The 14,022-nt window shown below is 37.3% G+C and overlaps 1 long non-coding RNA gene across 1 annotated transcript in view; it reads left to right on the forward strand.

The window, feature by feature from the left end:
* Window positions 1–13,749, forward strand: part of LOC126085713 (uncharacterized) — a 325,767-nt gene extending 312,018 nt beyond the window's left edge. Inside the window, exon 16 of the long non-coding RNA XR_007519333.1 lies at window positions 13,300–13,749. This is a non-coding gene — a long non-coding RNA (uncharacterized LOC126085713). The remainder of the gene's footprint in view (window positions 1–13,299) is intronic.
* The last annotated feature ends 273 nt before the right edge of the window (window positions 13,750–14,022 follow it).

Raw genomic sequence — 14,022 nt, forward strand, 5'->3', positions numbered from 1 at the left:
GGGAAGGATGGGAAGAGCTGGAAGAGGTTATGAGGGCTAGGTCCTGTAGAGCCTTGTGAACCTTTGTAAGTTCTTTGGGCTTTCAATTTGAGTGAGATGAGAAGCCACCAGGGAGCTCTCAATGGGGTATAATACTATCTGTTTCAAATTTTCAAAGGATTCCTCTGGATGGTGTATGGAGATTAGTGGAAGCTGGATGACCAGTCAGACTGAAGGATCATTCTGCTTCCAACTGAATGATCCTGTTGAGATTAGTTAGTTCATAGGGTGCCAAACTGGCAATAAAGAGCCAATGGCTTATGTATGTGGTTCTCCATTCATCTCAGCCTTCCCACCTCTTAAGAATTACTAATGTAACCTGACGGTATGAATGCTAGTAAATTTTCATTAGTCAGAAAAGACTGCCTTAAAAAAGCCCAAGCCAGATTTGGCCCACCTTGCATGCACAGAAGGGCAAGCTGTAACCATTAGTTGACCTCAACAGAAGACACAGTGACAGGTGGAATGAATCAGAAAGAAAATCATCACCCAGACCTCATTCAAAAGGGAGAAGTCTGACAAGAACCACGTCACCTCCTGTTTCTTGGCTGCCATAATTCCTGCAACGTCTTCCTTATGTATTTATTGTAGAATTTTCCCTCCCCAGTATGCCTGCACAGCTACCATCTTGCTGCCCAAATCATATATAAGGCCTGCTTTCCCATAGCTCACAGTCAGATCTGAGGAACTTCCTCCCGGCTCCTTGCTCTTCAAGTTGCAATAAAGTTACTTTCTCAAAGACCCCTGTCCTGATCTTGACAACTCTGAGCATGCCGGACAGGACCCACCTTCCAGGGTTCAACAACATTAGTTTCAAATGAATTCCATAGAATGTACGTCTACCAGCTCATGCAGTTCATTCCTATAGTTGCAAAAAAGAGGTTTTTATTTGAAAACTATGTGTGCTGCTTATTATGGAAAAGCATGCTTTGCCAGCTTTTGTTGTATTCTATACTCATTCCTTTCCTTGCATTTTCAAATACCCCTATTTTACCTTCACTATTTTTGTAACCCATTGTCTCAGTTATCTAGTGCTGCTATAATAGAAATACCACAGTGGATGGCTTTAACAAAGAGAAATGTATTCTCTCACAGTCTAGAAGGCTAAAAGTCCAAATTCTGGGTGGCAGGTCCAGAGGAAGGCTTGCTCTCTCTTTTGGCTCTGGGGAAAGGTCCTTTTCATCAATCTTCCCCAGTTGAGGAGCTTCTCAGTGCAGGGACCCTGGGTCCAAAGGACAGGCTATTCTCCTGGCTCTTTTTCTTGGTGGTATGAGGTTCCCCCTGTCTCTCTGCTTGCTTCTCTCTTTTATATCTCAAAAGAGATTGATTTAAGACAAAACCTAATCTTGTAGATTGAGTCCTGCCTTATAAACATAACTGCCTATAATCCTGTTAATTAACATCATAGAGGCAGGATTTACCACACGCAGGAAAATCACTTCAGGTGACAAAATGGAGGACAACCACACAGTACTAGGTACCATGGCCTAGCCAAGTTGACACATTTTGGGAGGAAATGATTCAATCCATAACACCCATCTTCCTTTATTACACTCTGGGGCTTCAAGATGTCTCATAGTTACATTAAAGATAGAGACTGGCTTCTGTTTATCATTCTCTTTATTACTTTCTGGTGCTCTTTATTTCTTCCTGCCATTCTGGTGTTTCAGAAGCTATCACTTTCCCTGCTACCTACAGAGATTCTCTTAGCATTTCTTATAGTGCAGATTTGCTGAAAATAAATTTGCTTAGCCTTTTTTTGCTTTTTGTTTTTTGGGTTTTTTTTGATCACCTTTAATATATTGTCTTTTTTTTTTTTTTTTTTCTTTCAATCTCTTAAGGATAGTCTGTATTCTGGCCTCTGTTGTTTCTAATGAGAACTCAACTGTCATTTTTATTGCATGTAAACAATCATAAGTGACTTTTTCATTAGAATTCAGCAGTTTGACTATGATGTACTTAGTTTTGATTTTCATTATATTTATCCTATTCAAGGGTCGCTAAAATTCTTGAATTTGTTGTGTACCACAGGTCTCAGATACTGGTTTATTTTTTGGTGTGTTTTATTTATTTGTTTTGCTTCTGCCCTTTTTTTTTTTTTTTTGTACTATTTCTTTCTTATGCTTCAGTGTGAATAAATTCTGTTGACTTGCCTTCAAATTCACTGATTCTTTCTTCAGCTATGCCCAGTCTGTTACTAAGCCAATTGTATGAATTTTTCGTTTCTAATATTGTATTTTCAGTTCTATACTCTCCCTTTCATTTCATCTTTTTCCATTCCATTTTCTGATAAAATGTTCCATCTGTTCAAGCATTTTGTTTACTTTTTTCACAAGACTTTAACATATTTGTCATAGTCATTTTTTTAAAGGCCTTGTCCAGTATTCCAATATCTAGGATATCTGTGAGTTTGCTTGTATTGACTGTTCCTTTTGTTTGTTTGTTTTAGATAATATTTTCTAGTTTATTTGCATATCTCAGAATTTTCATTGGTTTCTGGACAAAAGAGATATTACTATCTCTTTTAAGCTATACTTTCATTTGATCCACTGGTTTTGTTTCTTTATTCACTGTCACACCTTTCAGTCCTTTGCCTTTTCCTTTGTAAATTAGTATGTCATCTCTTGTATTTTTATCACAATGGTATTTTTTTTGATGCCTTGACCATGTTGGGGAATTCTGGCTCGTAGCAGTCAGTAAAGGGTGAGATCACAGTGCACAGTGCATAAGATTAGTCAGAGAAGATACTATGAACAAAGTAAGACTTGAAAACTGAGTTAGATATTGATCAGCAGAGAGGAAAGCAGAATTTTTTTTGGCAGAGAGAATAAAAGAAGCAAAAGAAAAAGAAAAATTAAATATGGCATTTGCAGATCTGTGAGGGGATGAACATAATAAGAACAAAGGTTATATGAGATCAAAGAAAATAATAATGAAAAAAATTTTTTTTCAGTTTTCTTCACTTATGATTTAGTGATGTGAGATATTCTTCCAGCACTTCTATGCAGAGAAATAACAATATTTTCTGCCCTAATATCTTTATATTTGAGCCTCCATTCTTGATAACCTAATCAAAATACAATTGAACCTTACCCAATTTTACTTGACTTTTTCCTCACTACCCTAGATAAATTCTCATTCCAATGTGTCAAAACAAATAACAGAAAGTGAAAAATGTATTTTCAGCCCAAATAACTGCCTCATCTCTGATTAAACCACCAGGATGAATAATTTTTTGATGAATTAATTTATTTATTTACCAAATCTACCAAGCAATAGAGCTGAAATAATTGAAATAGCTGTGTAAATAGCAATGAATATTGAAACCCAAACTTATAATTATCATTTTTCATTTTGTCTACCACTAAGCTAGAAACCGTTTTCTCTTCCACAAGTCTGACCTTTAAGTTCTCAGCTCTATTGGACTTCTAACACATCAAGAACGACATCAGTATTCTACAAAAAACAAATAATAATCACAAAAAGTGTCTGCTTTGTGGTAAAACAAATTCCTGACAGGCTCCTCCCTAAATAAAAATAAATGGAATGACTCCCATAAAATTCATGTGGTCCACACAGAAATAGTTGGACTACATGAAGACCTCAAAAATGTCTGGTTAAAAACACAAGAACCACACTAGGATAAACTTCCTATTGATGAAATCTCTCAGATCATGGAATCTCCATCAAGGGAAGTGGTGGGAAACTTATCACTAGAACTTCTGAAAAACACACTGTGCAAAACACTAACTAAGCACTAAAAGTAACAATCACATATTACATGGAGACAGAGCAAAACTTCCTTTTATCTGCAAACACTAAGATTCTCAGAGACTCATATAATACTTGCATTTTTGCATCTTATCCAAAGCTGTTTTTTTTTCCAGTTCTGAATTATGTAGGCTTACCTGACTTTTGTGTTTTTAGTTCAGCATCTCTGACCCATCAGATTATTAATAATCAGTGCAACGAAATTAAAATGTTCTTTTTAGAACACACTGTCTCTAAATTCAAGGATTCCAGTGGTGTCCTCAGCATTGGTGATGGGACTCTATCATCACTTACTATCCATTCTACCTTGAGGGGCCCATATTTGTGAGAGGGCTGGCTGGGAAACAGCTTCTGTGATCTTGAAAGAGGAAGTTAATTAGGTTGCCCATGGACTGAACTTCTAACCTATTCGTCATTAACTTCACTCTTTTCCTGCCATGAAATGTAGAAGTAAATTGCTATTTAGGAAACTAGTACAAGTATTTATTGTTAGCTGTCGTCGAGTTGGCTCTGACTCCTGGTGACCCCATGTACAACAGAATGAAATGCTGTCCAGTTCCACAGCATCCTTATGATTGCCAGCATGCTTGAGTCTATTGTTGCCTTGCAAATTAGGGGGCTCATCTTCCAGTCCTATATGGAACAATATTCTGTTGTAATCCATAAGGTTTTCATTGGTTAATTTTTAGAAGTAGATCACCAGGGCTTCTTATTCTGTCTTAGAGACTTAGCCTGACTAAGACAGTAAAAGTATAAATAGTAGTATTTAAGACATCTAGGTGATATTTAACTTTGAGTAATTGTCATAATCTATTGTGAAAGTGAAAATATAACTTTGAAATGGTAGCTAATAATAATAGTATGCAATGCAGGTGCTATATTTGAATAGGATTTCCATGCTTAAATGTAGAAGATAATGTTTCATGCTCTTGCAGTTCTTTGGCCTGGAAACTTCCACTCTTCCAGGATGCTTCCACTAACTAGGCTATAGAAGCTTCCATAAGAAATATATGAGTTACTTCAGACAGGGATTGGACTGGACAATGGGACAGAAAAAGATGCTGGTGAAGAATGAGCTTCTTGGATCAAGTAGACAATTGAGACTATGCAGGCTTCTCCTATCTGGAGGGGAGATGAGAGAGCAGAAGGGGTCCAAAGCTGGCAGAATGGACACGAAAACAGAGAGTGGAGGGAAGGAGTGGGCTGTCTCATTAGGGGGAGAGCAATTAGGAGTATATAGCAAGGTGTATATAAATTTTTGTATAAGAGACTGACTTGATTTGTAAACTTTCACTTAAAGCACAATAAAATTTTTTTTTTAAAAAAGAAATATGTGAGTTAGGCATGCCTCCTATCCACCAGTTGTCTGTCAGTTTCAATGTGTGCACCCCGGATGCATTGATAATTACTGATGAATGTGAAAGTTGGAAACAAAAAAGAAGGATCAGAAATTGAAAAATACAGCCGTGGTGGTAGAAACAATGTCAGAGATTGCATGGTAGAATTGCAAATACCTTTTTTCAACAATATAAACAGCGACTATACACATGAACCTTGCTGGATGACATACACAGGAATCAAATTGATTCCATCTTTGGAAAGAGATGATGGAGAAGCTAAATATCATCAGTCAGAATAAGGCCAGGGGTTGACTGCAGAACAGATCGTCAATTGCTCATATGCAAATTCAAGTTGAAGCTGAAGAAAACTAAAATAAGTCCACGAGAGCCAAAGTGCGACCTTGAGTATAACCTACTTGAATTTAATCAGTAATCTTTCAATACAAAAAACATATGAAGCATTTCTGCCAAAGAGCATGGTTTGCCTTGCGATGTTCAATTTAATTGATCATAAAATAGTCATGGCTTCATTTGTATGAATGGAAAACTTGGCAGAGTTTTACTTTGTACTCAGTTGTACAATTCAACCTACCTTGTGTGATTTGAGTGTTTTGTGTATGTTTCATGTGGTTGGCATGTGATTCTCTCAAAAGCCTATCTACCATGGTTATGGGTCACTGATGTGGATCTTATGCCGTTCACAAGATATTTATAAAACCTGGATGCAGTTTATGTATCACTGATGTGGTCTGCACATGTCTTAAAGAAATTTTTCATTAGTTTATCTTCAGGGAGGGGCTTATTTGAAATTCTTTACAGGATTTGGGGTTTTCTGCAGGTTTGTAACATCGAAAAGAACAACCCTCTCATATTAGGAAAGGAGGAGCTACAGTCATTGATGGCAGGTTGACAAAGGTACTTTGTCCCTGAAGTCATTTTATTATATGACTTCTGTCTTCTGCCAAGAGAGTTGAGACCACCTACCCGCACACTGCAAAACACAGCTGAGGTCTGTCTTTGTGACCCAGACACATGCCGTCTCAACTTCTCCCTGTACTGAAGGAAAATATCTTGGTTCAGGCCAGAGGAAAACAAGCACTTTTTACCCCCGTTTTTTCTGTGGGAAGATGAGTTGAAACCAAAGTTAATATATTTGAAAAATCTGGGGAAAAAACTGAACCAATTTTAAAAGAGTCATTCCTTTCCCCATTGGTATGCCACTTGCAGGAATCTTACAAAGAAAACTTGTGTTAGAGTGGAAAATACTGAACGAAACCCCTGTTATATGAGACTTTAATTCCCTAGAGCAGGGTAAGGTGAAAGAATCAGATCCCTATACTCCTGAACTGTTTTCATTAGTTACCCAAGAAAGTTTATGCAATCGGTTTTAACCACTTCATTAGGAATCCCCTTCATCTGCTTGGTATGTTAATACGAATGAGTTGAAGCTAATTTTACAGAGCAGTACTATTATATTACATGCAATACACTTCTGAGGCCAGACAAAGATACACAAAGAAACCAAAAGGGAAGGGGAATTGGCTTGTTCTTGTTCATATTTTTTTAATGTTGTTTATTCACCAGTTGTACATCTTCACTCTTATCCCAACAATGCATCCTTACTACAATTTCACTGAATCAACAATGTAAAGTGATTTATATCTTAATGTTTTCTTTTTGCAAGGAGTATGTTTGGCATAAGATATCTGATTTTACACAATGGACTCACAGACTCTGGGCCAATCTTGTAAAACAGTTGGCTAGCTTAAGTAATATAACCCCCATGTATAGTCTCCTTTGTTTTTTAATCACTAAATTACTGGCAAATTCAATTTGGAACAATAACAAAAAGAAAATTGCTGGACTATTTGGTATTTTGCATGATGGACTCTCCCTTTCCCCTTAGAGTAGAGGTCAGTTTCTATCAGACTAAACAAATTGATTTACTAGAGTGGGCTTTTTCTAGCCTTTTGGAACGTGACTCACATTAAGAAATGTATCTTACATTAGAACCTGTATACATAAAATCTGAAACATAAGTGTCATGAAGCAATATTCAGACTTATTTCTTACGATACTCTTCAATATGCTCCTTAGAAGCAAGGATGGCAAGACTTTGCCTCACGTATTTTGAACATGTTATCAGGAGGGATAGTCCCAGGTTGTCAGGAGGAAATCAGTCCCCGGAGAAGGACATCATGCTTCATAAAGTAAGAGGGTCAGTGAAAAAGAGGCAGACCCTCAATAAGATGGATCGACACGGTAGCTGCAACAATGAGTATAAGCATAACAATTGTGAGGATGGTGCAGGACCGGGCAGTGTTTCGTTCTGTTGTACATAGGGTTGCTATGAGTCAGAACCAACTCGATGGCACCTAACACCAACAACAACATCAGGAGGGACCAGTCCCTGAAGAGGGACATCATACTGGGTGTTATGGATTGAATTGTGTCCCCCAAAAATGTGTGTCAACTTGGCTAGGCCATGATTCCCCAGTATTGTGTGGTTGTCCTCCATTTTGTGATCTAATTATCCTATGTGTTGTAAACCCTAACTTCCATGATGTTAATGAGGCAGGACGAAAGGCAGTTATGTTAATGAAACAGGCCAAAATCTACAGGATCTGTTGTATCTTGAGTCAATCTCTTTAGAGATATAAAAGAGAAATGAGCAAAATGGAGAGAGACCTCATTACTGCCAATCAAGAAAAGCCAGGAGTGGACCATGTTCTTTGGACCCAGGGTCCCTGTACTGAGAAGCTCCTAGACCAGGGAAGATTGATGACAAGGAACTTCCTCCAGAGCCGACAGAGAATGAAAGAATTCCCCTAGAGCCAGCACCCTGATTTCAGACTCCTAGTCTCCTAAATTGTGAGAGAATAAATTTGTTTGCCAAAGCCATTCACTTGTGGTATTTCTGTTATAGCAGCACTAGATAACTAAGACAATTGGTAAAGTAGAGGGTCAGAGAAAAAGAGGAAGACCCTCAGTGAGATGGATTGATACAGTGGCTACAACAATGGGCTCAAACATGACAATAATTGTGAGAATGTCGCAGGACCAGGCAGTGTTTCATTCTCATGTAAATAAGGTCACTCTGAGTTGGAACCGACTTGATGGCATCTGACAACAGCAACAACATTCTTCAAAATATTCTATACTGTTCTAATTTATTAATGTGAATTAGTTATTAATTTTTAACCACCCTTTGGAGTGTGATGAATAGTAGTTTGAAATATATGGCTTTATGTCACATTCAAGCATTCACTCTGTAGTTGGAAGCCTGGCACAAAATAAAATTTCACCTAAAACGATTGGTAATAGTCAACTTCTACTGGGTACTGAGCTAAGCACTTTTCATTCATTCACTACCCCACAAATCCCCTTCAAAAGGTCAAGTTTTTTTTTTTTTTTGTAAAAAGAAAAGAAATGAATGAGGCATTATAATAACTGCCTGCCAAAAAAAAGAGCTGCATCTCATTTTTGCCCTTGTTTGTCATTTTATCTGGGAGTACAATAAGCATATGAGCACTTTATAGATAATGGACGTAAGGGGCAAGTGTCTGGCCCAAACTGACATAGTTCATAAGTGGAAGACCTTTGACCTGAATCAAGGACTAGCCATAATCTTAATCACTAAATTCACACCTAGACAGAAAGCTCAGTCTTGAGTCATCTCTTAGATTTAGGAATATTTATTTGATTGCCCCCAGGTTCTCCAAATAATGGAGGATATTTGGAAAGTTCTACATGGTTCCGAGATGATTGCCATATATCCAGAATATTGACTGATGGCCCCTCAATGCTCCTACAAGCTGCACATATCCTTCCGTGGCCTAGAAAAAAGCAGATCCTGGGTCCACCTGGTGGGAGATGCACATCAAGGGAGGGTATGTGAGAGGAGATATAGTCTTTGCCTAGATTGAATTTTGCATGAAAATTCCTTTATTCTAAGTCCTGGGGGAATAAATGTATGTTATTGTTATGTGCCATCAAGTCAGTTCCATTCATAGCAACCCTACAGGGCAGAGTAGAACTGCCCCCATAGGGTTTCCAAGGAGGAGCTAGTGTATTCGAACTGCCGACCTTTTGGTTAGCAGCCAAATTTTTAATCATTGGGCCACCAGGGCTTCAAGAAATGTATAGATTACTTATTTTAGAATTAGTAAGAGGGAAAATCAGATTGTTCTATAGGCCTACCTGTGACTAACCATGGTGGGGGCTAGGGGGAGATGCCAAAACTTGCAGCCTTTTCTTTCAGAGGCTGGAGTGATTGAGGCACAAACTAACTCCAGATATATAAACCAAGCTAACTCCAGACACATAAAGAGAAATTTCACAGATTCAGTCCCTCTATATTGAGGGGCTCAATGTTTTTTGACCACTGATCTCTTAATGGGCCTGGGATGGTTAATAGTCACCCAACTCTTCAATGACCATCTTTTACTTCTTTTAACAAATGGCGCAGCAACAAATAAATAAAATTTGTTAAGGCACAACCTCATCATGCTTTGTCAGAGTTCAGTTAAACAAGCTTGTACTCACATAGCTGACCAACCAGATTAACGTATTCTGATCAAGGCAGATGACAAGCAAGTCATTAATTGATTCGCATAACAGTCCAAGCAAATAGAAAATAACTAATACATTGCTTGAAAAATTAATATTCTATCAAAATAGCTAATCTAAACTAAGACTACAGAACCAGATGAAAGGATAAACAAGGGCAAAGGGTGAGGTGTGGCTCTTTTTTTTCATAGACAGTTATTATAGTGTCTCATTAATTTCTTATTTTTGACAAAAAAGAAAAACCTTCTGACCTTAAGATTTTTTGTTTATTTTTAAATGAGTTCTCTAGAATGTCTAAAAAATTTTAAATAACTTAAAATCATGCTTGTTCTATGGTTCTTTATTCTTGGAAAGAAATAAATACAGTAACTGCTAAACTTCAGAACCATGGTTTTTGTGATATGAATACGCACATACATAGTATGAACACTCACCTCTTTCTCCTCGAATCTAAACTCCATGAGGGCAGGATATTTATCTGCCCTTTCTCATTGCTGTATCCCCAACGCTCAGGCAGTTTCCTAGCAGGATTCTTCAGTTACTTGTATTTTCAAATGGCTATCCTTAAAAAAGGAAAAAAATTTAAAACCATTAAAAAGTTTTTACAAGTCCTTTATATGTTTCTCTTGTATGTTAAAAAGCAACAATGTAATTCTCTTAAAGTAGCCTGGTGATCTGCTTCCAAAAGGTCAAAACCTTGAAAACTCTATGGAACAGTTCTACTCGGTACACATGGAGTCACCATGAGTCAGAATGGACTCAACAGCACTAACAATAATAGCTATTTGTTGCTTTGTTTGTTTAGCAAATACCTGACTTAATACCTACAACATGAGCTAAATACAAACTCTGAATAGCACTCTTTCAAATCTTTAAAGAGGTTCCAATCACCAAAACCTGCACTTAAGGATGTTACAATATTCTCTTCAACTTTAGAAGCCAGGGGTTTGAGAAAGAGTTTTATGATGAATTTGCATCTCTTGGGTAATAAGCAAAAATCACTATTTAAAAATAATTTTTCAGTGGTTGTAAGTCATTCTAAAAATAGTCTTGAATTAATACTAGGTACCTGAGCCGGGTGACTAAACTATTCCCTGAAGGAAAAAATGCTCCCTATGAGAGATATTTTCCTAAATTGGACCCTGGTAACAGGTCTTATCCACAAGTGTTTAATTACTCAAGTCATTGATCAAGTAAAAACAAGTCTATGAACTACTTGTGAAGATGGACTATTTTTTACCTACCTAGGAAAACAACATTCCTATACCATAGTTCTCAGATATGTAAAATGTACATGGCACTTGTCTGCATGTAAAGTTGTAGAGCAAATCTCTAGAAATCTTAAAACAAAATTTCTTTATACTAACCACACAGATAACTAATAATCAGAGACGCTTATGAAGGCTTAGAAAATTGTTTCTCATGTTTCTCTTAATTGCTGTACAGCTGCATATCTTACATAGATAGACATGGGCCTGTAGATCCTCATAGATACATGCAGACTTTTAGATTCTGTTCAAATATTTCCCAAAATAAATTAGGGATTTCTTCTGAGCCCTAAAATCATAGTTAGCTCATAATAACATATTAACTTTAATGGGGAATTTTATAACAAAGAGGTCTTTTGTGTGTCTAAGTCAATACTTCTATTTCAGGAAAAAAGTGTGTGTATATATACTATAAACAGATTTATAAGATATTATATATATTATATGTGTGCGTGTGTGTATATGTGTGTATATATATTATAATAACATAAATGGATATATGTAAGTTTAACTAGGATATATGTAAGTTTAACTCTGGTTTCAGGAAATTATATATCTTTCCATTTTATATATAAAAAGTGATTCATGCGTTCTGCCTTTAAGTAAATTACTAATAGAATATATCTGAAACACGTTTGAAAATCTATTGGTTTGAGTGATTAGTGTGCTGACTTGTATGTATGGTTATGCGTGGGTGATACAATCTTATAAATACTTTCAAAAAAAACTTTTGCTGAGAAGTTTTGTTCTATGAATTTGATTTTGCTCCTCCTGTAGTGACATCGTCAATAAGTTGCAAACCGTGGAAAAATCTGAAAACTACTCTTAAAATATGGGAGTTAACCCACCATGAAATGTAGTATTTAAGAAGTCATATAATTTTTACTTCACCATTTTGCCAGGTTTCTAAACCTACATTTCTTTCCAGCAGGTACTGTTTTTAAGATTAAAGAGAAGACAGAACTGGTGAATGAAATAATACTATTTAAAAAAAAAAACTATTTAGGGACCAGAAAATCCAATTAATGACTAGAGAGTATGTGGCCAGTAAAACCCAAATTATTCTTTTGCTTGTCATTTGAATCAGTGAGGTGGTCAGGAATAGCTATTGAATGCCAACTCCTGTTTAGGAGTTTCTTTACCCTGATGACTATGTTAATGAAGTAAAAAGAAAAGGTTTTGCTTCGGAACCATGTTGTTGTTGTTGTTGTTGTTGTGTGCCAATTGTAACCATAGTCAAACTCAAATCCCATCTCTCTGAGATTTTCCCCGATTATCCTTCATCTCCCTGTTCTCCCTAATTCCATCTTAATCTGTATTATGCAATTTCACACTCTATTACGTTTCCCTCTGTTCTCTGCTTCATGTGTGCATTCCAATATCTTCACCTCTGCAAGCGCTCTGTGACCAAGAACTGCTTTACACTTCCTTCGTATCTTTCAAGATACCAGGTTTGGGGCTTGGAACATAGGAAGCAATGAAAGAAATACTTGCTTTTGACTTGTTAGTTTGAAAACATAACCAAAAAAAGAAAATTATTCTTAGGATCACATGATTGCGATCATGTTACTTAAATTGCTGCTATTTAATAAGGTACTTTTCTTCCCCCAAATTCAAAGTATTTTCTCATTCATTTTCTCGTTGGTCTCACACTGTGTATGCATCCGAGTGAATTTCTCACCGTAATTATTAATGGGTCACTTGGGCCCATTGCCCTTTGAAAGAAATCTTTTCAAAAGAGTTGCAGGATGGCAGGCAAATGTATGAAAATGTTCAAGAAATGTCACAGAGTAAGCTTTTTTTGAGTGGTTATAAACCATTGGGCCACGATCAAGGTGTGTAATATATGAAAAGAGAAGATCTCTGAGCTCCTTTCCAACTCTAGCCATTCTGACAACTTCTTTTATTGAACACAGGGATAAATCTCAGATCCTGCTAAAAAAGCATATTTAGATGAGACACACACGTATTAGATAGATGGAGGTCTATGAAAGCCATGCTTAACAGCAAGGAGCTATGTTAAACATGGACTTCCTTCAACCACGCTACAACTGCACAAGCAAAGGAAGGGTCCAGTATGTCCTGGTTTTTCACTGATGAAGAGCTGTCTAGAAAATAATGTTTACAAAAGCATTCCTTTGCTGATTGTCTGCATCCCTGGCAGGGTTGAAGTGAGGGGACTAAGAATTTGGGGAGGGCAAAGGCAGTGATGGGTGAATGAATATTTCTCACATTTCAGAGCTCATCCTCAATAAAGCCCCTCTTACTCGGGAGGCAGAAAGGAATCTAATGGCACCTGTTTGTTTTGGCAGCCTGTGTCCTGAAGACACACACATCCAGAGGATGACAGAGGGCCATTTTTCCAGGCCAAGGCTATCTTGTGTTTCCATAACCCTGTGGGAAGCTGAAAATGCAAGCCACATGAGTTTGTCCCCAGCCTGTGAATAAACAGCCCTCTGGTTACAGAGATACCATCCCTAAATCACCTTTCACCCACTGAAGATTAACTTGAAAAATAAAGAAAAGAAAATGCTGAAGAGATCTATTTGTATCCTGATAATCAAGGTAATCAAAGAGATAAATGTGTTCTTATTTGTTATCATCATCAACATCCACAAGAGCAGAGGAAGCAAATGACAACCGAGTGTGCAGGAACTTAAGTCTCTTTATTAGATCACAGTCCTGGATTTCCATGAGCTTATTGTTCTGAGTGGCCTCTGGTGGCGCAGTGATTAAGCATTCTGCTGCTAACCAAAAAGGTAAACCTGAAAAAACCTGTTGCACTCCAGTCGATTCCGACTCATAGCGACCCTATAGGACAGAGTAGAACTGCCCCATAGAGTTTCCAAGGAGTGCTTGGCAGATTTGAACTGCCGACCTTTAGGTTAGCAGCCATAGCACTTAACCACTATGCCACCAGGGTAGGGAATTCAAATCCACCAGCCACTCCTTGGGAACCCTATGGGGCAGTTCTACTCTGTCCTATAGGGTCGCTATGAGTCAGAATTGACTCAACAGCAACAGATTTGGGTTTT

The sequence above is a fragment of the Elephas maximus genome, chromosome 1, assembly GCF_024166365.1.
Source record: "Elephas maximus indicus isolate mEleMax1 chromosome 1, mEleMax1 primary haplotype, whole genome shotgun sequence".
NCBI lineage: Eukaryota > Metazoa > Chordata > Mammalia > Proboscidea > Elephantidae > Elephas > Elephas maximus.